The sequence below is a fragment of the Diabrotica undecimpunctata genome, chromosome 2 (genome assembly GCF_040954645.1).
Source record: "Diabrotica undecimpunctata isolate CICGRU chromosome 2, icDiaUnde3, whole genome shotgun sequence".
NCBI lineage: Eukaryota > Metazoa > Arthropoda > Insecta > Coleoptera > Chrysomelidae > Diabrotica > Diabrotica undecimpunctata.
The window spans coordinates 55,667,793-55,691,302 of NC_092804.1; the positions used below are offsets into that span (position 1 = coordinate 55,667,793).

General features: G+C 30.4%; 1 protein-coding gene across 2 annotated transcripts in view; it reads right to left on the reverse strand.

Annotated features, from left to right (window-relative positions):
* Nucleotides 1-21,363, reverse strand: part of LOC140434561 (uncharacterized) — a 643,472-nt gene extending 622,109 nt beyond the window's left edge. For both annotated transcript variants that reach the window (XR_011950061.1, XM_072522911.1), the window contains exon 1: nucleotides 21,080-21,363. The gene's annotated coding sequence lies outside the window, so the exon portion shown is untranslated. The remainder of the gene's footprint in view (nucleotides 1-21,079) is intronic.
* Between the last annotated feature and the right edge of the window lie 2,147 nt (nucleotides 21,364-23,510).

Sequence of the window (23,510 nt, forward strand, 5' to 3'; positions counted from 1 at the left end):
CTACTGGAAGGGAAGGGACAAATTACAGATCTCTATATCGTTTAAAGATAACTCTTTTGGAACAAAAATCGATTTTTTTCAGATTTTTTATAAAATCCAATGAATATTGCCAAATATCAGAGTGGACTCTTTTTAGTGACCAACCCTTATGTAGCTTTTTTTTATTCCCTCCTGTTTCTTGTTTTTTCATGAATATGTAAGTATTTCTTTTTTCTGGAACCTTACAAAACAGCCTATCTCTAAAAATAGTTGTTGTTGTTTTTTCTAAATTTTGACCAATATATCGCCATTTAGGTTTGTTAACTGTAACTTCTTTATTTCTTAATTAGTTAATCTCCGTAGTTCTTCATTTGTGATTATATTTCGAGAAAATATTGTGCATATAAAGCATAAATTTATTTGTAAAAGATTTTGAGGAACAATCTCTTGTGATGTTTTCATGTTTCTGCATCATGCAGTAAACTTATTTTAAGCTGGCGCTGGTTTGAAATAACTGTGCCGCTAGCTATTTACCAAGCTTCTTTGGTAGCAGAACTCTTCTACTTCTATTTGTTGTTTGTTAGTTTATTTGTTTTTATGGTTTATTTTTATACCTTTTGTTTTTCTATGTCCTTTAATCTAGTAGTGTTGTTCTGAGGATGTTGCCATTATAAAGTGATAAGGTATAGGGTAAGTCCGGAATAGAGGGCCATACTAGGTGAGATGGCCATGCTTAATATTTCTTACATTTGGCGACACATGTCTGCGTGAGTAAAGAATAAAATCAGTTTATATATCTAAACTGCAAAGTGACAACATATATTGCTTTACATTGTTTTATTATTATAATAAAGTGATTAAACCAAATCAAGGTAAGTGAAGTAGTTTGGATATGTTTCATGATTAACCCGTATTTTGGTTTTTGACATATGATATTTGGCTAAAATTAAATATAGAAGTAATACACATTTTGTTTTTTCTAACCTTAAAATGGGTTCGTTTCGTTTCATCTTCCCCTGTTACGTCGGGTGAGATGGCCATCCTAATTTTGGGTAAGATATGTAACTTGTGATTATGCCATAGTAACCAAGTTAACCAAGTAATTTAGAGAAAACCATTAGAAAGCCGTGTCAAAACTGGAAATCTTGTCAAAGGTAACATGGCCCCCATTGCAGGTTTGGAAATAATATCGAACGTAGGTTTGTTTCTTCTTTTAAAAGATATGCAAAATCACTGTTTTCTATTAATACGTGACGACGTTTGCTCTATAGTTTCCCACTTCGCAAATTAATTTGGAATCAATCATTATTTCAACCAAAGAGAGAAAAGGGCTGATTGGCTAAAATTATTTTTATTCAAAAATCCTGATTTTTTACTAAGAAAAACGGAACACGTTTCACTTTCACTTTACCCCATCGCCTTCACTCAATGAATCGCCATGAGGTAAAAAAATATTTTTGAAATATTATGAACTTTATAACAAGCCCAGGCACATTTTCAGCATGGACGAGTCAGGGCTACAAGTAAATACTTATCCAAGAGTTGTGTTAGCTGCGAAAGGTTCAAAAAATGTATCCAATATTACATCAACGGAAAGAGGTGAAACTATTACACTCATAGCTTGTTTTAATGCGAAAGGATTTTTTTTGCCATCAGCCTGCGTGATGAGGAGCAAATTTAAGAAAGATAAATATACCGACAACATGCCTCCTGAGTCAGTGCTCTATGTGAATAAAATCAGTATACGTGAATACTATTTTTCTGGGGTGGCTAAAAGATCATTTTCTTTCAAGGAAACCTGATTGAAAAGTTCTTTTATTATTAGCCACGCTTCTTAATCAAGTTTGGTTGACATGCTTGAATTTGCTAATCAACATTAAATTATGTTGCTGTGTCTTTCGAGTCACACAACTCACTGCCTATAGCCGCTTGACAGGGCTGTATTTAAGTCTGTGAAAAGCCACTTCTATGCTGCCTGCTAACTTTGGATGAAAGCGCATCCTGGACGAAGTATTACTTGCACCAGGTTAGTAAACTTCTACAATCATCCTGAGAAAAATCTGCTACACCTAAAAGCTCTATCGACGGATTTAAAGCTACAGAGATTTATCATTTTAATCCCAATGCTATCCCTGACTATGCCTTCTTTGTAGCAGATAATAATGTAAGTCCCCTGGAAGATAAGACAAACACGTTCGAATGATGAAAATGAAGAACCACAACCAAGCACGTCAAAACAACCTAATGGGTTCGTATCTTTATTTACAAAAGTCATTTCAGATATTTCTCCTGCGCCAAAACTGACTGAAATGATGCGTAAACGTGCAAGAAAGTAGCCATTTTAACGTTACCAGAACATGTTAGCGAAATCAAAATGAAAAAATATAAGAAACTTTTAAAAGGTATAATGTCTATGAAAAATATTAAAAAAAAGAAAAATGAATCGTCGCCAAGTAGTGAAAGTGAAAAAGAACAACCAACGTTTTCTAGTACTGCATCTGGAAACGAAGCTTTTAGGACTATTATTCTACAACAGTTTTGAGTTTTGGTTACGCGAATCCAAATATGTAAATCTGTGTCACATATGTGGAAGGATTTGTTTAAAAATGTGTGAAATGAATATTTAGAGATCTTAATATTGATTTTTGGTCTAGATTTAGTTTTATGCTTAGTTATGTTTTGTTTATTTTGTGGACAAAATATGATTTAACGATATACCTGAACATTTTTTTCATTGTGTTTTTTAAAACCAAACTATCGTCAAAAATGTTGAGTTGAGTTATTTATTTAACTACATAAAAAATACAAATATTGTTTGTAGCAAGTCAAAAAAAAATACATAGTATATAAAAAGGAAATATAAAACGTAACTTAAATAAAATATATACACACGCAATATTAAACAGAAAAATATTTATGGCAAAGTTACGGTAAGCAGTTCAGTAAGTTTTCTATAAATCTCATTTAGAACTTGACATATCAACAGAGTAGTCTTTTGCATTCTAAAAATTTGAAGTGCATTTTTTTGAATTGTCTCATATGATTACACCATAGTTTAGGTGAGAGTGGAATAAAGAAAAATATGCCATTTTTAATGTTTTAAAGTTAACAACCCTCGCTTGTTGGCGAATAACAAATAATGAACTGATAGCTTTTTCTTAAGTTGTGAGCCGACCAGTTCAGTCGATTATCTATGGTTATTCCCAATAGTATAACAATCTCTTTGTTATCTGGATTATTGTGTCAATTTCGAGCAGATATAACCTAATTTTGAGTTTTCTCATAGTTAAGTTTTAGTTTGTTTGCAGCTAACCATGCGCTAGATTTAGTAGAAACTTCCTCATGAGATATTTTTAAATCATCATTATTTTTTCCTGATATAACGTATGTCGTATCATCTGCGAATTGTATGGATTTGTACTGAGATATGAATTTAGGCAAATCGTTGACATAAATAATAAACAAAAGAGGTCCCTAAACCGAACCTTGCGGGACTCCATGTTTTACGGATAGAAAATTGGAGAGATGACCTTTAGTCACTACCGCCTGGTGTCTGTCACATAGATAAGAAGTTATAAGCTTAAGAGAGATACCTCTGATTCCATAGTAGACAGTCAAAAGCCTTAGACAAGTCACAAAGAGAAATTGCTATGCGATTGCCGCGTTCAAGCCCCTCAATCACCTCGCTCACAACATTAAATACCGCGTTCCTAGTAGAAGGAACACTTCTGAATCCATATTGTGAGTTGCTAAAGTAATTATTTGACTCAAAATAGGAATAAAATTGTTGTTTGATAACATTTTCAATCACTTTCCCAAAATAGAAACAATGCTTATGGGTTCAATTTTTGAGGATTCACCTTTTTTATAGATAGGTAGTACTTTTGAGTATTTTAGTACTTCTGGAAATACTCCAGTTAATAGAATTAACTTAATAAGATGAGTGAAAGGTGTTAAAACTATTTGGTAAGTTTCTTTTAAAATTTTGCTATTAATTTCGTGAACGTCCCTACAATTAGAATTACTAAGAGACTTTATTATTTGAGAGACCTCTTCTTCCATAACGGGACGAAAAAAAGGACTTGCTCGGAGAAAGATAATTTCTATAATTGAAGAGGACATCGACATTAATAGTGGGAAAAGATGTAATTATATTCTCTACAATTGTAGTAAAAGATTGATTTCGTCTGGAGGTATCTTGTGTTGTTTCTTTCGAAATTTATTATTTAAAATTATAGTAAGCTCACTTTTAAGTAATTTATAATTGCCGATTATATTCAAATTTTTGTTGTTTATATACTTTGAACAAATCGGGATCCTTAGTGGGATCTGCAATGTGTTCAATAAGAGAAAGATCTTGAAAGTGATCTTGTCTGTAAGACCTTAATTATTCATTATTCATATCAGACCACTGCACGGGTGTTTTTTCAGCAGTTTGTCGTACTTTTTTAGTGGAAAATGCTTTAATAATAAGTTGTTGTAAGTTTCGGTAAGAAAGACTGTCAAAAAATCAGAATCAATATTAATATCATAGAAAAAGTTCATATTTGTAATAGCTAGTGCACGTTTAAGCTTCTGTAGTAGAAGTAGAAGTAATAAACTGTTGAAATGTTTGATTAGTGTCAACAACTTTATGCTCATAGTCAATAAATAAACATTGAGCTCGATGGTCAGAAAAAACAAGGTTCAAATACGCCCACTTTGTAGATATTTTTAGAAAAAAATTGTCATAATGTCGATGCAACTACTGAACTGGGATGTGATTCTAGTATAATCGTTTATAGCTATTTTTAGACCAAAAGATGTTAATAGATTTCTTCGTTATACTTCATCTTCATTCTACTTACTGTATACCACCGGCAAAGTCTTAAATCCTCTAACTTTTAAAAATAATTCCACTATAAATATATCTTTTTTCGTCTGTGCGTTTTATTATCCAGTTCATGACTAGTACAAACAATTTTGTTGATAATACAACTTTGTCTTACTTCTTTTTTAAGATTTATTGGTTGTGATAATTCATTATCATGCTCCCTTCTTACTGTGAACTTGTTGTAGAATAATCGTATTATTCTTATACATTTATCCGATAACCCGTATTGTTCGAATATAACTTGAAAGATCTTTTAGTTAATTGGTCAAAGACTTTTCTAAAGTTAATAGAGTTTGAATAAATCTTTTTCATCCTCGCTCGCCTTTATAAAATAGTTGGTAGGGTGTTAATATGATGAATATAAGCAATGTTGAGCCTGAATCCTCTTTCATTAGTTCTTAGTTGTTTTTAAGGGGCTTTTTAATTCCCTCTAATATAATAACTTTACTAGCCATTGTAAATAAATGTAATTGGGCTTTAGTTTTTGCAAACAGTAAGGTTTCCTTTATTTCTAAATTAATTATATGTGTAACCAATATCGAAGTACGATGATCATAAAGTTCTAGGCTGAAATGAAATTGATTGGGATATATCACTGATGGATAGTCAATATGTAGGCAAACCTAATAATCGTTGAGCTTCTATCAGATTCACTCATTTAATTGTTCGACATAACTTAAATAAAATAAAGAAGAACAGAAAAATCTCTGAAATCTGTTGAAAAAAAGAAAACTGATGATGAAACTTTTAAAATATATTTTACCAATGGAAAAATTTATATTGAATATATAATTAATTAAAAACTACCTGTACCTACCACTCCTTAACAAGATAATGTCAAATAAATTGTTAAAAGAGAATACGATATTTAAATAATACCATTAGCTAAAGTATGCGAAGTAATTGTAATATCATAACTTAATGCTAATGTAAAGCTACTAATTATTTTTATTTCTATAAAGTAACTATTTATTACTTCTCTTTTCTAAGCATATCAACATATTTATAGTAGTAAATATTAAGAAATGCGAATTTACTACTTTTATTGGGAATAAGTCACAATTTTACTTTAAAACAAAGTTATTTGATGTCTCGATTTCCACTTCGGACATCGTTCTCAAAATGTAAAACATTATTATACATTTTAAAGTAGATGACTTTAAAATGATATTGTCCATATTTTTGAGTTGCGTTCCTGGAAGATAGTTCATTCGATTATATAAAATCAACTTTAACTTAAGAGGGTATGCGCAAAATGTCGGGCAAATGCTTTTTAAATGCATTCATTTTTTCGAATCCTGAGAAAAATAATAAATATTTTTGAACAATTTAAAGGCAGAATGAAAAATTACATTATTACCGAGAGCCGAGAGTCCCTTAGAATAAACAAAAAGTTTCTTTTGAATGAGATATTTGAAATTAAAAATCACACTTAATTTTCTCTTTTTTTCGCCCCTGTAACTTACTAAAATAAACAGAAGTTTTCAGGGACATTCGGACCTCGGTAATAACGTAATCTTTCATTCTGCATTTAAATTTTTCAAAAATACTTATTAATTTTCTAAGGATTCGAAAAAAATGAATTCATTTAAAAAGCATTGGCCCGAAATTTTGCGCCTACTCTCTTAAGAATAATCTTCAGAAAAATCATAGCATGTGATTTTTTTTAGACAACCACATGCAATGATGACAGTTAAATTCTCATGTTAGATATTTGTTCTTACATTTAGTTGACTCTCAATATTAACACCACACTCTGATTTTTTATGTATGATATTTTAAAACATAAATGATGTATCCTCAATATGTTATTGACTTACTAATAGTGGTATTTTTTTTCTACTGATTTTATATTTAATATGTGCAACCAGATCCTGCTGCATTCTGTCGAGGAATTTGCGGCGGAATTGGTTTCATTTAATATAATTAGAGCCGCTTCTTTGATTTATCTCTTTTTACCATTTGTTTCTTTAAGCACTATACCTAGTCTTTCAATTGAACTATATGTTCAGTTTCCTATGCATATTTACATAATTTATCTCTATCAAATTGTCTATTTTTTATATAAGATTGATGTTCACTTATTTTAACATTTAATGGTCTTGATGTTTGAGCTAAATAAAAATGTTCGCATTCACAAGGTATTTTATAAATACAAATCTTTGTTCTTTCTTGTCCATTATTACGTTTTGTCTTAGATAAAATAAATAAATCTGTATGTTATTTTGAATTTATTATTATACGTTGTTTTTGAATTTATTTTATATCGTTTTATGTTTTTTCTATAACTCTTTTATGTATGGTATTTTTATATACTTTCTAGTATTATTTCTTGTGAATGTTGCTCTCTTCCCTTCAATCTATTATTGAAAATTCCTTTTTTATAAACAACAACGGATAATTATTTTTTTAATAAAACAGATATTTATAAATATTTCTCCTCTAAGAACGAATTTTCGTTGGAACAAGTAATTTTATTATTCTTTTTTTAACATTGATTTGATTTCTAATTTAGATATCTGTTGGTGTGTGTTGATTTTCTATCTGAGTCTCATTTCCAATATCCTTCTTTGAAATGAAAACATCCAGGAAAGGTAGTGTGTTATTATATTTCTTTTCTACGGTAAATGTAATTGTCTCTTCTTTATCGTTTATATTATTCAGGAATGAGTCCAACAACTCTGATCCATTAAGCCATATTGGTAATACATCATCTCAAAGGTTTTAAATTTTGTTTAGAAATAATATGGAATATTATTCCACCTTCTTAGGGCTTTTTATTATTTAGGGGCGAATTATAAATATCGTTCCACAAAAATATCGTGGACAGAACACGCAACAAAGAAAAAGGTTTTGAGAAGGATAAATGCAGAAATGGAAATTTTAAAAACAATCAAAACAAAGCAATGGGAATACCTCAGATACATTACACTTAGAAAGAGATATACCTTGCTCGAATTGATTATACAGGGAAAGATTCAAGGAAAGAAAGGCGTAGAGAGACGTAAAATGTATCACGGCTGCGCAAGCTGAAGAAGTGGTATGGATGCACAGCAAATGAACTTTTCAGAGAAAAAGTCTCAAAGTCCAAATAGCTTTGATAATAAAATTGCTTTTAATAATTGTAAATTTAATCTACATACACTAATGTGACATATTTTAAAAGATCTAGTTCTAATATCATCATCAACTTATATGCGTCCATTGCTGGACATAGGTCTTATGCAGCTCTTTCCAAGACAGAGACCCGCTGGTCTCTGCCTTGTGCGCCTTGCATCCAGTTACCGCTAACACGCTTTAGGTCGTCAGTTTATCTGGTTGGGGGCGTCCTCTGCTCCGTAGTGCTTCTTGTCTTTGTCTCCACTCGATAATACGTTTTGTCCATCGGTTGTCTGATAATCTGGCGACATGTTCTGTCCAATTAAAACTTATTTTTTCGATATTTCGAATTTTTTCGATAGCGTATGTTGTTTTTGTTTTACGACGTATTTCTTCATTTGGGATTCGGTTTCTCGGAGAGACAGCCAACATCTGGCGCTCCATAGGCCTTTGAGTCACGCCAATCTTATCCACTATGTTTTTATGAGTGTTAATGTTTCCGGTCCATAAGTGAATACAGGTAACACACATTAGTCAAAGTTTTCCTTTTGAGACATATAGGTAGGTGCGATTTAACTTTAATATTTATATAGTTTAATTTAATAAACGCTGCCCGGGCTAATGCTATGCGATGTGGGAGCTCACATGTTTAATACAGCTCTGCTAAAAAGCATTTTTTGATATATTTATTATGTTCTTCTTCTTCTGGTTCCTATCCGTTTCGGATGTTGGAAATCATATTGGCAATCATGACCTTGCTCGCTGCGGCTCGAAACAGCTCCGTTGAGGTTTTCTTAAACCATGTTCTTAAATTCCGCAGCCATGATATTCTCCTTCTACCGGGTCCTCGCTTACCTTTGACTTTACCTTGCAATATAGACTGCAGCAGGGAGTAACGGTGCTGATTTCTCATAACGTGTCCCAGATATTGCAATTTTATGCGTTTGATCGTAAACACAATCTCTGGTTCCTTCTTCATTCCTTCTTCATTATTATGTTAAATCGGCAAAAATAACAAATTTTAGAATTTGTAGTTTCCTTTGTGAAGATTAGCTGCACTGTAGAATAATATTAGTAAAATTAGATATTTGGTAGCTACATATATTTGATAAGATTATTTGTTTCGTCAAATTTTTAATCTGAAAAAATTGTTTATAAGTTATTTGGACTGAAATGTGAAAAAATCAATGATATCAATTGGTAAATATATTATGTGGTAAATAACAGATACTTGTATAAATAACAAAAATTTCCAAGCCGGATCCACTTTGAAAATAAATATACCAAATATTGAACTAGCAAAAACAGACGACACCAAACACACACACATACACACATGCATGATATAAGGATACAAGATATGATATTGATACGCACTAAACTCGTACATCTCGCGCATGACGTCACCTTGTGCTAAATTTTCAAAATGTTTCCATGCTTGCGGATGAAACGAACTGTTGAAATTCTAATATAATTTAGTAGATGTTTTATTTACTACGTGAATTTAAGCTTAAGTATTTAAACTAGTATATTGCAGAAAATAACACTTTTTCCATTAGAGTGAAATTTGATGGAGCGAGCCATGGCCGAATGCCACAAATTGCAAACCGTGGAATGTGATTTTCACACACAATATATATAATATATATATATATATATATATATATATATATATATATATATATATATATATGTATTTATATATAGGTAAACTGACGTTTAACTTTCAGGTGTCAGTCATTAATAGGGCAGGATAAGTAAAACTCTTTGTTCTTTTATTTAGCTTTCCCAAAATTTATTCGCTTCTTCAGGATATGCTAAAATATGGTTATAATTATTTTATCTAATTCTACCTTTATATATATATATATATATATATATATATATATATATATATATATATATATATATATATATATATATACATATATATATATATATATATATATATATATATATGTGTATATATATATATATATATATGTATATATATATATATGTATATATATATATATATATATATATATATATATATATTATAAAGATAGATATCGGCGTAGCTCGCAACAAAGGAAAATGTGCATAAGACGGAAGACGGATGGTAACCCTATATCCGATTATTCGTCGTCTTCAGTATGGTGCAGTTTTAGGCCAAGTATTATTTTGTCCCGATTATCTTCTTCAGTATTAACCCTTAAAACAAGTCATTAGAATTAAAGTATACAGGACCATAATATATTCTAGATATAAAAAAACACAGACTAGTTAAAATAGTATCTGTGCTAGTTAGGTATTTTTAACTACAAACTAACCCAATACTTTGACAAGTATGTAATTCTTCCAAAACAGCATTCTCGGGGATAAAACAAGAAGCAACAGCCTTCGCACCATCATCAAAACTGTTTCCACTATTGTTACAAAGTTCCGCTCTACAAAAACAAATATTTAGCAATGAAATCATTAGACATGATTATTTAGCACTTCAATATAATAAATATCACGTATTTCTATTTAATAAATCATCCACAAGTCTTTTTTGTTTTCTTTTATGTTGCCGTTTATTTGTTTTAGATAAATTTATTGACGGAACAGCGTCTTTTTGTAAAGAACGATGTTTTTCTGGTGTATACCCCAGCAATTCATGTTTTAAATTACGTTCATAATCACTTTCAATAAAGTGCTTAGAGCGAACACGAGCAAATTTAACATTAAAACTATCCTGGCGTTTACACAAATGTTTCCAAACAGCTTGGATTTCCTTGTCTTTTGGAAAGCTATAAAATGCTGTACCGGGTACAAAACTCGTGCACATATTGTCAACTTCACAACCATACACTGTACACCTCATATTGCAAAAAATTTAAAGCCTTTAATTCTCTCAAAATATTATTTTACTAAATATTGGCTATGAACCGTAAATGTACATAAATATCAAAACACAATATGCCGAAACTTAGCACAAGCTGACGTCACATAAGCCACGCCTACATGCGCGGTATCTTATCTGTTTGTATTTGTATCATGACACACATGTATGTATATATATATATATATATATATATATATATATATATATATATATATATGTATATATATATATATGTATATATATATATATATATATATATATATATATATATATATAAATCAGTTCGTTCGGCTAAGTGTGTGTTCGAATATTGTTAAGCATATTTTTTAAAAGCACGTGAGATAACTAGTAGTTCACCAATGTGGATAGTAGGTATACCAAGGAGAAATTTTATATAGTTCGATAGGCTGTTATACAGTGGTTAGACAATATCCAACTCCACTTTCAGTCTTTGGCGCGTCGGTATAAAGAACTTGGTTATATTTGTTTTTGTTTATCAGCTCTAGAAAGAGAATTGTTAATGTATCACTGGTATCTTTTTTGTTAAATTTTGATGAAGGACATGTCATGATATGGGAGTGTGTGTCATATTTTTAGAGATGGTAACAAATGCGCCTTCTATATGGAAGATAGCTGCTATTAGATCTTGTTTGCTACTAATTGCGTTAGAGATATAGGTTTGAAGCACTACAAAATTATTTCTTAAGTAGCGCTGTCTCTGGTAGCCAGATTGTGCCTTTGGAATAATCTTGTGTTTTTAAAAATGTCATATAAGACGTTTGTTGATCATTTTTTCCATTAGCTCACACATAGTGCATGTGAAGGAGATGGGTCTGTAAGATTGGGGAAAGATAGACTTGCTCCATTGAGATGGAAATTTCTGGAATCTCCAGATTGGATTGTATAAAGATATTAGTTTATTGAGACCACAGTTAGACAAATGCTTTAGAAATTCATAAGGAATATCATCAGGACCAGCTGCGGCGTTTCTGGTATTAGCTAAGGCAGATATTAGCTTGTCAATAGGGGAAATTAAGGGATCCACTATATCCAGATGATATTAGATTTTTTTAGTGTGGATACATTTAAGGTTTGAGAAAATAATGTGATTAGTTTATTTCTGCTCTTCGAAGTGTTTGGCAAATGTGTTATCTTTGCAAGCAGATGGTAAGCTTATTAGGACAATATGTAGTTATGAGAAAATAATATGATTAGTTTTATTTCTAAACTTCTCTTCGAAATGGTTGGCAAAGGTGTTAGGAAATAAGTTCACGTGAAGTAATCTCTATAGCATTTGAAATTAAACGAGTAATTTTATTATTAATTTTGTGACCTTGAATTTGTCGTATTTTTTTACAAAGTTGGCAAGGATTGGAATTTTCGTTAATGGATGATACGTAATCCTGCCAGGATGATTTTTTACTTTTTTTACTACGTGTTTGGCTTTGGGTTTAAATTTTTTGTAATTTATTAGGTTTTCTAGGCTTCTGTTTTCCTGGTACTTTTAGATAAACAGAGCAGATAGAGCACTTTTAGATAAAACGAATCGCCTCTTCACAAGAAGAGTTCCACCAAGAAACCGCTTTATGATTTGGAAAGAATGTTGTTTTTAAAATGTGAGTATTAGTAGCTGCGACGGCTTTTGAATACTTTGGTCAGTTAGCTTTATTTAGGCGTCAATAGCTTTTGTCAGAGACAGTTCCACTAAAATTGATGGCAATTATTATATGATAATGCTTATTGTCAAACAGATCATCAGCTGTTTGTCAGGTTAAAAAATGTGCAGAATTAAGGTCACTAATACTAAGATCTATAGCATAGAAAGGTCCAGAGAAAATGTTAAAGTGAGTATTAGATCCTGTGTTAAGAAGGCAGTTAAGGCAGTTATTCAAGCCTTGGATAATATCGTCGCAGTTCCATTGTAAAATAATGAATTTAGAAACTAATTTAGTTAGTAGAAAGAATATACCTTGCATTAATTACGTAGATTTTTAAAAAAGATCAATATCGTTGCAGAGCCTTATGAATTATTGAACATAAGGCTGGCAAGTTCGTCATCATATAAGGGATTTAATGTGAAATCAGATTTTGGTATATTTATGGAAGGTCTTTAAGGAAAGAATTCATGTTGGTGGTGAAGTTATGGCTTCTTTAAGAGGATCACTACCACCGAAAGAATTTTATAGGAACACAATTAGTTGAAATGCTATTAAAGAAATTTTTTCTGACTTAGTAAAAATTAATTTGTCAATTATTGATTGAGCAGAGGGATTAATATTATCAATTTCTATGTCATCAGTTTTTGATTTCTATTTAAGAAATGATTTAGGAGTTACAAAGGCTGTGAAAGGGAGTGTATTTTTGATGTTTAATTTTAGTGGGCTTGCAGAAAAATACTGATGTTTGACTCTGTTTAATTGGGACTGTTAATTCAGTAGGTGTGCTATTTGCATAGATTTAGTTAGTTAGATAGTACTAGCCTCTTTGTAGGTGTAATTAGTTTTCGAAACGATATTATTTGATTTCTAATGGAAATAGTCAAAAAATTTTGCATAAGATTATCTACTACGGATACGGAAGGAAGATAGATGAATATACGGTGGTTAGAAATAGGTAAAGCAAAGGATATTTCTTTTGGAGTAACAATTTCGCCAATTGCCTTGATGTACTTAAATAGCACTACGTCTGGGATAGCGTTCATAGCAAAGGCTTAACTTCTACTGGGATATGATGTTGCTGTTATAGATTTTTTCTGTGTGATTTTGCTTACTGCGGCGAAAATAGGTTGAGTTATGTGTGGTGATGATGCCATAATTTGATTTTAATATTTTGGATGACAAAATATTCAATAAGTACCAATATTATTATCAATTGATAAACTAAACACATTAACTGACGAGTTTTTATTAACTAATAGTAAGGAGGAGAAGCAAGGTTTTCACTCGTTGACTTTTCAAATGGGAATAAACTGTGTTTTGGACTTCTTAATTCACAAAAGTTTGCAGAGAACTTTGAAATATGTATTTAAACATTGACAGTTATTTTGACACATTTGTTTTTATTCTTTTGTCACTGTGTATTTCGTATTCTCAATTTTAGGACAGTGGATTTTTAATATCATAGAATATTAACTTAAAGTTGTAGAATAGAAATGAAAAATATAAAGATCTCGAAAGAGGAAAAATTTTATTTAGAGAGTTTTTGCACCAAGCGCACTACATAAGATAAATGATGAGAAAGAATTAGTTTGTTTGGTTTCCGACGCAACAAAATAAGAGAATCTGTTTAATTTTAAAAATTGTTTTTGTAAACGGTCAAATAAAAAATTTATTTTCCAATCCTGGGCGGCTAGAAAGTCTAATCTGAAAAGTTGTGTAGTCAAGAATAACAAACGCGTTGCCTTAAAAAGGGAGAAACAATCAGGATAGAAAACAAACAGATAAACAAATATCCCAGAAATGAAAAACACATACTGATTGTTACTTATACTAAGTGTAAATAACGTAAATATTCGTACAGAAAAACAAAGAATGAAATTTACAAGTACCCATACATAAAGACAAATTAAAGCAAAAAGTGGTTGAAGATAATGAGTTCTCCTATTAGATTTTAAAAAAATTATTCACAAATTAATTAAGCAGAAAGAAACTGATAGAGACTTAAAAAATAATACAATATCGACTAAACTCGTAAGAATAAGAGATATGTCATAAAACTCCTCAAACAATAATCTGTAAAGAAGGGGAAAAAATGGTAAAAATAAAAAAGGATACGGCCTAAACAAGACAATTTCTTAATAACGGAGTTAAACTACATGTTACACGGTACGAAAATAACTATATAATGATAATATAAATTGGAGACAACTGAAAATCAGTGAAGGAATAATAAGATCAAAGAATTGATACAAAGATTGATTAATTGAGAGGATTGATTTGAAAATAAAGTTTCAAACAGAAATAGTCCAGTCGTCAGAAATTTGATGTGTAAAAATGAAACGAACAAGCTGAATTTTGATGTCAATAAAATGTTAATTTTGCGACCTTAAAAGAGATGTATAAGAGTTTACCACTCTTACCCCCGGCTTCCCTCTAAAACTCCCCTTGTAGTGGGAACGGAAAAAATCGATTTACAAAGGATCTGTACGCCGTAGAAAAAATGTTTCAAATAAAAAATGTAGCTGAGATAATTTTGAACAAAAATGTTGATTAGCACTTATTGTGTAGAATGAAGCGTTCTCTCACAAAAACTCTTAAAGCCGGCGGTGATTTTGAATGTCAGTTAAGCGAGAGAAATTAATTAAATAAAATTTGTATCAACTCGACAGTAAAAATTCGATATCTTTTGATCAGAGTGCATAGGCGTAGCAACAGCGGGTTTCGCAGGTGCCGTGGCACACACAATAACTTTGGAGGGGCGCAAACATTGGGATCTTTTACTTCTAGAAACAACTAATCTGTGCACATTTAAAGTAATTATTAGTAAGTAATAATTAAATAAACCAGATAATAAACTAAAAAGTAAAACTTTTGTTTTAGAATAAATAATAATAATAAATAAGTTAAAAATTATAAATAAGGTAGATAAGTATATCTAATACGGGCCACCGTTGGTATTTTAAAATTGAATAAGGGGATACAAAATTTTGCTCAAAAAAAATATTGAGGGCGATAGATTAAGGATTTTGATAAACGCCTAACAGTTAAAAAAGCTCTATGCATTTACCAGAGAACTTTTAATATCTTTTTTTGTTTTTTAAGATGAATAATATTTATTTATAATAAAAACAAACTAATCAAAAGTAATTGTACTATATATGAGGTTCCATCCGTTTTTTTTTTTTCAGTTTTTTAATTTTTTTCATAATTAATTATTTAATAGATTTTATCCTCTGATTACTGAAATTAACTTCCTATACCCAATACGGGACCATCTCGAATAATTTTAAATGTTTTCATTGTGGAATTATTTATGATTTAGTGTTTTATAATCAGATATCACTATTAGATATTACTAACTATTAGACTATTAGATATAAGTTAAAAAAGGATAGGGAATATCCTTCAAACATAATAGGAAGTAAGAGGTCCTAACCAATCACAAATAGAACAGTTTCCAGCCAAAATAACAGGCAAATTAAAAAACATTAGAAGTCAGTCGTTTTTACCCACTTGGAATTCCAACTTCAAATGGTTGGAATATAGTCCAACAAAAGATTCAGCTTTCTGTTGTTTGTGCAGATGTTTTAACATGAACGACAGTACTAATCCTGGAATTTTCATCACAGAATAAAGTCACAGAACGATTTAAAATGTATCAAAATACAAGTTGTCATGAATTTAGAACAGAAACTTCGAGTTATAACGTGAATAAGTCCGTAGATATTTAAATCCAAAAGAACAAAGAGGCTGAACTGAAAGCCAGCGAGAAGCAGAGACAAAAAAATTTAGATTATATGAAGAAACTAATTGATATAAGTATAGTTCTAGTAAAAGGTGGAAAACCTCCTCTTGGTCATGGTGAAACGGAAGAAAGCAATGAAACGGCATTGTTTCTTTCTTCTTCTTTAAGTGCCATCTCCGCGAAGAAGGCTGGCAATCATCATAGCTATTCTGACCCTCGAGGCAGCTGCTCTGAACAATTGCCTTGAGCTGCAACCAAACCACTCTGTCAGGTTCTTCAACCAGGAAACGCGTCTTCTTCCTACGCTTCTTCTACCCTCTAATTTTCCTTGAATTATGTCTCAAGATGTTGTATCTTTCGCCTCTCATCACATGTCCGAGATATTGCAATTTCCTTTCTTTTATTGTATTTTCCATTTCCCTCTCTCAGCCTATTCTCCTTAACACTTCTATATCCGTGACTCTATCTACCCATGGAATCCTTAACAATCTTCTAAATGTCCACATTTCAAACACGTTAAGTCGATCTTGAAATTGTAAAATTTCTTAAGAAATATTACTTTAAATTTAATGCATAAGGCATCATGAAAATTGGATTTTGAGTTTTGGAAACAAATATGAGGCATTTGAAATATACCTAAAAATCGCTGAATTTAAACTTTCAGATTACAAACGATCGCACGGCACGGTAAATACTTCCAGGACGACGATATTGGGTAGAATTTGTAGCTGAAGTTGTGTAGTTTCAAAAAACAAACTTATGCAATCGAAAAGAAGCAGTTTTAACTGTTTTAGATCATTTGTAATGTGAAAGTTTAAATTCAGCAATTTTTTAGGGATATTCCAAATGCCTCACATTCATTGCCAAAACTCAAAACCAAAATTTCATGCAACAGGTTTTAAAGATTAGGCGCTACCAATGGGAATTCCATAATGACTGGTCAAATAAGCGATACATTGTATTGATCTTATAAAAATTGTAAAAAATCGCAAAAATCGCGCAACTTCTATTTATTTGAGAGCTTTATAGAAACTGAGTTTATTTAGGGCAAAATGCAATAAATGCATACAAAAGCTCTACCCTTTACCTTTAAAACGCATTTTGATTTTAGTCGATAGGCCACTCTGATCAAAATATATGAGGGGTTTTTAAGAGGAAGACAGTGGGTGGAAGTGGTACACTTTTTGCATATTTTTTTGAGTCTCAAAATTAATATTCTGAGCAAAATTCAGCTAGTTCATATGATTTTTAGAGGTTCAGTGGCATTTTTGTCCCTGACGACCGGAGTAGAAATATTTTTACAGAAATTAATAAATATTAAGTTCGACTAAAATATATGAAAGAAATTTTCAATACATGAATAAGTCCTATTTGATCTTCAGACATCAGAACACCTTATTCCAGGAATCTCAGGTCTTCTGGAGTTGGGATTTACTTTTGGTGTGTGTGTGTGTGTGTGTGTGTGTGTGTGTGTGTGTGTGTGTGTGTGTGTGTGTGTGTGTGTGTGTGTGTGTGTGTGTGTGTGTATGTGTGAAGACTAGGGATGAAACCAGAAAAACGGATACGACCATATGGACTGATATTAAGAAGATAGAAGAAACTGTTGAAGATGGTAGAGGACTGGATACAAATATCTAAAAGAGGCAGAGGCTGATATAAGGTACGATGTAGGTAACAGGTAGAAGAAGATATAAACAAACTGGGGATAAATATGGAAACCATAGGAACGTCTTTGGATGAAAGAAACATGCGAACGAAGGTCACGTATAGGAGATAGTGGGACTCAGAATTGAGTTTGAAACCTGAGATGTATTTGAAGAGAAAATGGATATAGTTTCGACAAAAGTATATAACCTGTAAGTATATATATATATATATATATATATATATATATATATATATATATATATATATATATATATATATATACTGTACTTATCGGTAAAATAAACATAATCGTCACTTAAGGTATGTGTCAATTGAAAGTCCTTAATTAGTAAATCAATTTAGGCGCATTCTCCAATTTTACTAGTGATCGGTTCTCGGGATAACCGAAAAATAAAAATAATAAAATATACCTACATAAAGAGTAATTTTTCATTACGAAAAAAACAAAGTATGACGGTTCAATGTTCTGGAGTATGATTCTCTTTTAAGTGTGAAAGATCCCGGATACGTATTCTGGTTAAGCTAAATTTTTTATTTTATGAATGCATTATTTAAAATTATTAAATGGAATAGAATAAAAATATGCTTTATTGTCACTGAAAATTGTACAATTTTATGGACAAAGCTTTAACAAAAAGTCAGAAAAATAACAATAACAAATTTAAAATTTACCCTCAAGTAAGATAGTAACCAATTCAAAGAAATACCTCGAATTCCATAGAAATTTAGTTTTTTTATTTTTTTTTATCAAAATGTCGTGATTTATACAATCAAAAGCTATGGCATAGTCATAAAAAACAGTAGCAATGTAGAGATTATTGTTTAGTGCTTGATGGACCTCCTGTCGTACAGAAAACATAGCATCACTGGTACACTGATCCTAACTGACTTTGTGATAAAATGTTTTCAACGAGAAAGAAGTCGGGCTTTTATAATTCTCTCAATAATTTTCGATAGGACCGGTAGTAAGGCAATAGGTCTCTAGTTGCAGACATTAGATTTTTCACCACCCTTATGAAGAGGAATAATAATGGCTGTCTTTAGGTACTCTGGAAATAGACATTTTTCAAAGGAATCATTAATTAGTGAGAACAGGACTTCTAATACATTTTTTGGGAGATTTAAAAAAAAAATTATGGATAGTATATCAGTACTACACGAAGATTTGCTTTTGATACTACTGATTGTTTGGATCAGTTCAGATTTATCAACTGGTCTTATAAAGAATGAATTCGAGACCTTTTTTGAATTGGGGAAATAGGATCTTGTTGTGACAAAATAGTTGATGTTATATTTTTACTCACATTAACAAAGTATTCATTTAGATTTTCAGCTAAAGTGCTAGTTTTATTTCGAGATCAGAGTTATTTCTAAAAAGATCGTTTATTATGGACCAAGTTTCTCTTGCAACATTTTTAAACCTTCCCAGACGATTTTGATAGTACATTTTTTAGCTGTTTTTAGATAGTTTCCTCTGAATTTTGGAGATATTTTCAGTGACAAAGACGTTGGTAGTAAATTTCTTGATGTACAATAGTGACTTTGATAGTGACGTTGCTAATAAATTTCTTGATGTGCAGTAGTGAACGCATATTCTTGGCTGATATGCGGATACCTTTGGTAGTCAACCCATAGTATTGAAAATACAGGCTAAAAAATCATTGAAAGTATAGTCCACGTCCACAGAGGGAAAGTGCCACCCAGAACTCAAGCACAAATTTTGGAATTTACGAAAGTTCTGAGCGGAAAAAATCCTAACTAAACGTTGGGTTTTCAACAATTTTTGAATTTTTTCAACAATAGTTTAATTAGTTATCATAATTATCATATATCATTAGTTATCATATAATGAGTTTCAAAAACGGTTTAATTTTTTCAAGAATTCTATAAAGTTGTACTTTTTTACGAATCGAGAAGTTTACAGCATGAGTTTGTAAATTGCAGCAATTCCATAAGCGAAAAGGAGACTTTATGCATATGTTGCAAATAATATTTTTCCACAGAAGTGTAAATAATAATGATGAAAATACATATTTTTAATATCTATATAAAAACTCGAAAAAATTACACGTAATAAACATTTCTCTTAATGATCAAATTAGAACAAATAAAGAGTCTTTGGAAATTATAGAAAATCGTTGAGCAGAATCAACAAGCAAATTGTGTATTTCTTTTTACTTTGAGATTGTCTGTGATTGTCTTAGTTGCCTAATATAAAATTGGAATCCAATTATGTTCCTGATTAGTTTATGGTTAACGATTTTTTAAATTATTAATTTTTGGAATATCCAAACTTTTTTTTATTTTTATATGATGGTTAGTTCAAAAACTTGCTGATAATAGGTCCTTGTATACAACATAGGAGTTAACTAGTTGAGATCGTACCCTGATGTGAAGATTAACACAAAAGCGGTTAACAAAAAAAATATCCAATGAGCAATAAGATACAAACAAAATTTAAAAAGCCTTAAAATCAGTGGAAAAAATACTGCAGATAGGTATCATGAAAGAATAGTGGGGCATTTAAGATTGAAACACGCCAAACATTTTATTATTTAACGCAGTAGTAATGAGATAATAAAACATGTTACGTATGTTTACATCGGAATTAGAATTTCAACTGGGTAGGAATAAAAATTTCTGAAGTAATTATAGCAGTACAAAGTTAAAATTGTTTAATTTGACATATGCAAAGTACAACATGCGTCAAATTATACGAATATAATTTAGTTCTAGATAGGATCTATGTAATAAAAGGTATACGCACTAATGATACCTGACCTAATGATACAGGAAATGTTCAAAAAATGCTTTGGAATAAAATTCATGTACTTAATCGCTCGATATCTTTAGGCTTAGTTAAATCAAATGAAGGTTTAATTTTTTTTATCTTTAGAGCTAATAAACTTCTTTTGAAATTCAGAGTTTTGTTTCTTAAAAAGTTCCGCTTATGTCACTTTAAAATAAAGGGTTAGATATGCCGATTCGTCATATTGTTTATTTTGAAAATAAATACATACATACATATTCGAATTATAAGTAGTAATTGTTTACAAGCCGTAATTTGTGAACAATTCAAACATTATTCATGGTTAATAATATTGTTTATTTGAAATAACATAAAAATAGAATAAACTTCATTTAAACTATTCTAACCATAACCCCCAAGGTTCATTAGATTTACCAACCTTCAAACGTGCGGTAATTATCCAAAAACGAAAAATAAAACTAATTCTAAAACTGGCTCAATAACTGGCATAAAAAACAACTAAAAAGAAAAAATGTCTCAAAATGCTTCCTAATCCATAGTCTAAAAATTGCAGACTATCGCCGTGGCATGGCCAGATGCCACATGACCGGTCGCAGAGACACGCCGCGCGACGATAACAAAACAACTGACAGTCTTGATTTGTTTTGGATGTGGTTGGGGCATAGTGCACAACTCGTAGCCCCACTTGTTTGCTAGCTTAGCTTGATATGCGTCCCCACCCAGCTCACACAACAAACACACACATATACTACACACAGAGCGGTAAAAGGCCGTGTACCAACATTCTAATAGTTTAGAATAGCAAAAAGATTAGGAACTTCGGTGTACGAGGATTTATCAATAATTTTTTGTTTACTTACTTGAAAAAATAACAACAAGATAGAGCAACCAAAAGGTATTCAGAATATTCTCATGCCAAAGTCAACGCTACCACTTAACTTAACTCTTCTAAAAATAGTTTAAATAAATATTATTAGTGAAATTTCAAACAAGATTATTTATATAGATCATAATATAATATATATATATATATATATATATATATATATATATATATATATATATATATATATATATATATATATATATATATGTATATATATATATATATATATATAAGAAAAAAGAAGTACTTGTGACTCGTTTGGAACAAATATATAACTGTTTTGGATGGGTTGGAGTCAATAAAAGGGCTATTGGTTAACTATTTTTTTAATCTCGAGCTTTCAACTGTGTTTACAATTATTATCAAGAGCTAAAAAAGACAAAATATCTTACAAGGTTGAACTAAAAAGAAAAAACAATTTTTGTTAACTTACCAAATAAAAATTAGTTTAGTAAGTAAAAATTACTGCTAATACATCTTCAAAATAATTAATATAAAAATGTTTTAATCTAATAAATGTTTCTCTGAAAATTTTTATAATTTTGAAAACATTTTTTTAATACAAAAATAATTTAATTTATAAATAAGTTAAAATAGCAACCAATTACAAATAAGCCTCAATGTCATAAATGCCATAAATGGCAGAGCATGTAATCGATAAAGACCATATTATGCATTTTGATAACATTAAAATTTTATGTAGTGAAAGTAATAAATTTAAAAGGACTTTTTTGGAAATGGTTTGTATTAGCAAAAGTGATAATAATTTAAACAAAAGATCAGAAATTCAAAATCTAAGCAAAATTTATAATTATTTTCTTTCTTTATGATTTATATATAAAACTTGTAAAATGTCATATTTAATTCTCCATATATCTGTTACATTTTTTCAGACATCTGTCAACGGTAAATAAATCTTCTTCTTTTTTGTTACTAAACAAAAAAGAATGTTTAAACGAAATTTTACATTTGGCAATATAATTGTCAAAAATAAAAATTTTATGTTGGCATTTATGGCATATAGTACATATATGGAAATGGCGAAGATTCCTAAATTGTATCGTTATTAGTCGCTCAAAATGAACCCCTTCCTCCTTTGGGGGGCAACCTAATTTGACGTGTTTTTTCGCGATTACCCTAGCAGTCTATTTACTTTTTTTGCGCATTTCGAATTTTTTTAATTAACCTCTTAAGAAACTAATTAATACTTTTCTTTACAGAAATAAGATAAACCGACCTAATAACGGCCCAGTTAAGGAATATTTGACTTTATACGTAAATATTAAGGAAACGAAATAATAGAGAAAATGGATTTAAAGTATATTTGATATCTTGATGTTTACTTTATCATAATAATTAATAAAAATATGAAAAGTATGTTTTTTATTCGCCAAAAAAATTGTTTTCACTAAAATGTAAAAAAACTTTATTTCCGGCCTGTACATCAAAGAATTATTTTTTTTGTGTTAAACTGTACACACAATTTTTTGTAAATATGTATTTTAATGTTTTCAAAGTAGGTATAAAAAATACAGAGGCATAAAAACATACTTTTTAAACATAGGAGGCATTACATACGTAATACATTTTGAACATAAGAGAAATAACAAAAAATACTTTTATAAGTTACTTAGCAACGAAAGAGCAAAGAGCCATGAAAGACCTACAAATTATTATTTATCTCAGATACAGAAAAAAGACCCCTTTTCTAAATGTACTGAGGAGGTGCAATTAAACAAAAAAAATTTGGATAACTATTATCCAATTTTTTCCATAGCTTTGATTTTGAATTTATCTTGTGTTATTTCTTCTACTACTTCTGGAAAATGTTTCTCCTCGTAAACTACAATGACGTAGTAAGCTAGTTCGTAGTCGCCCACTTTTAAATCCATAGAATTGTAGGCTTTTGGCTTCCTCGTTCTTTTACCTAGTTTTCTCTCAGAACCAACATTTTTATTTAAAA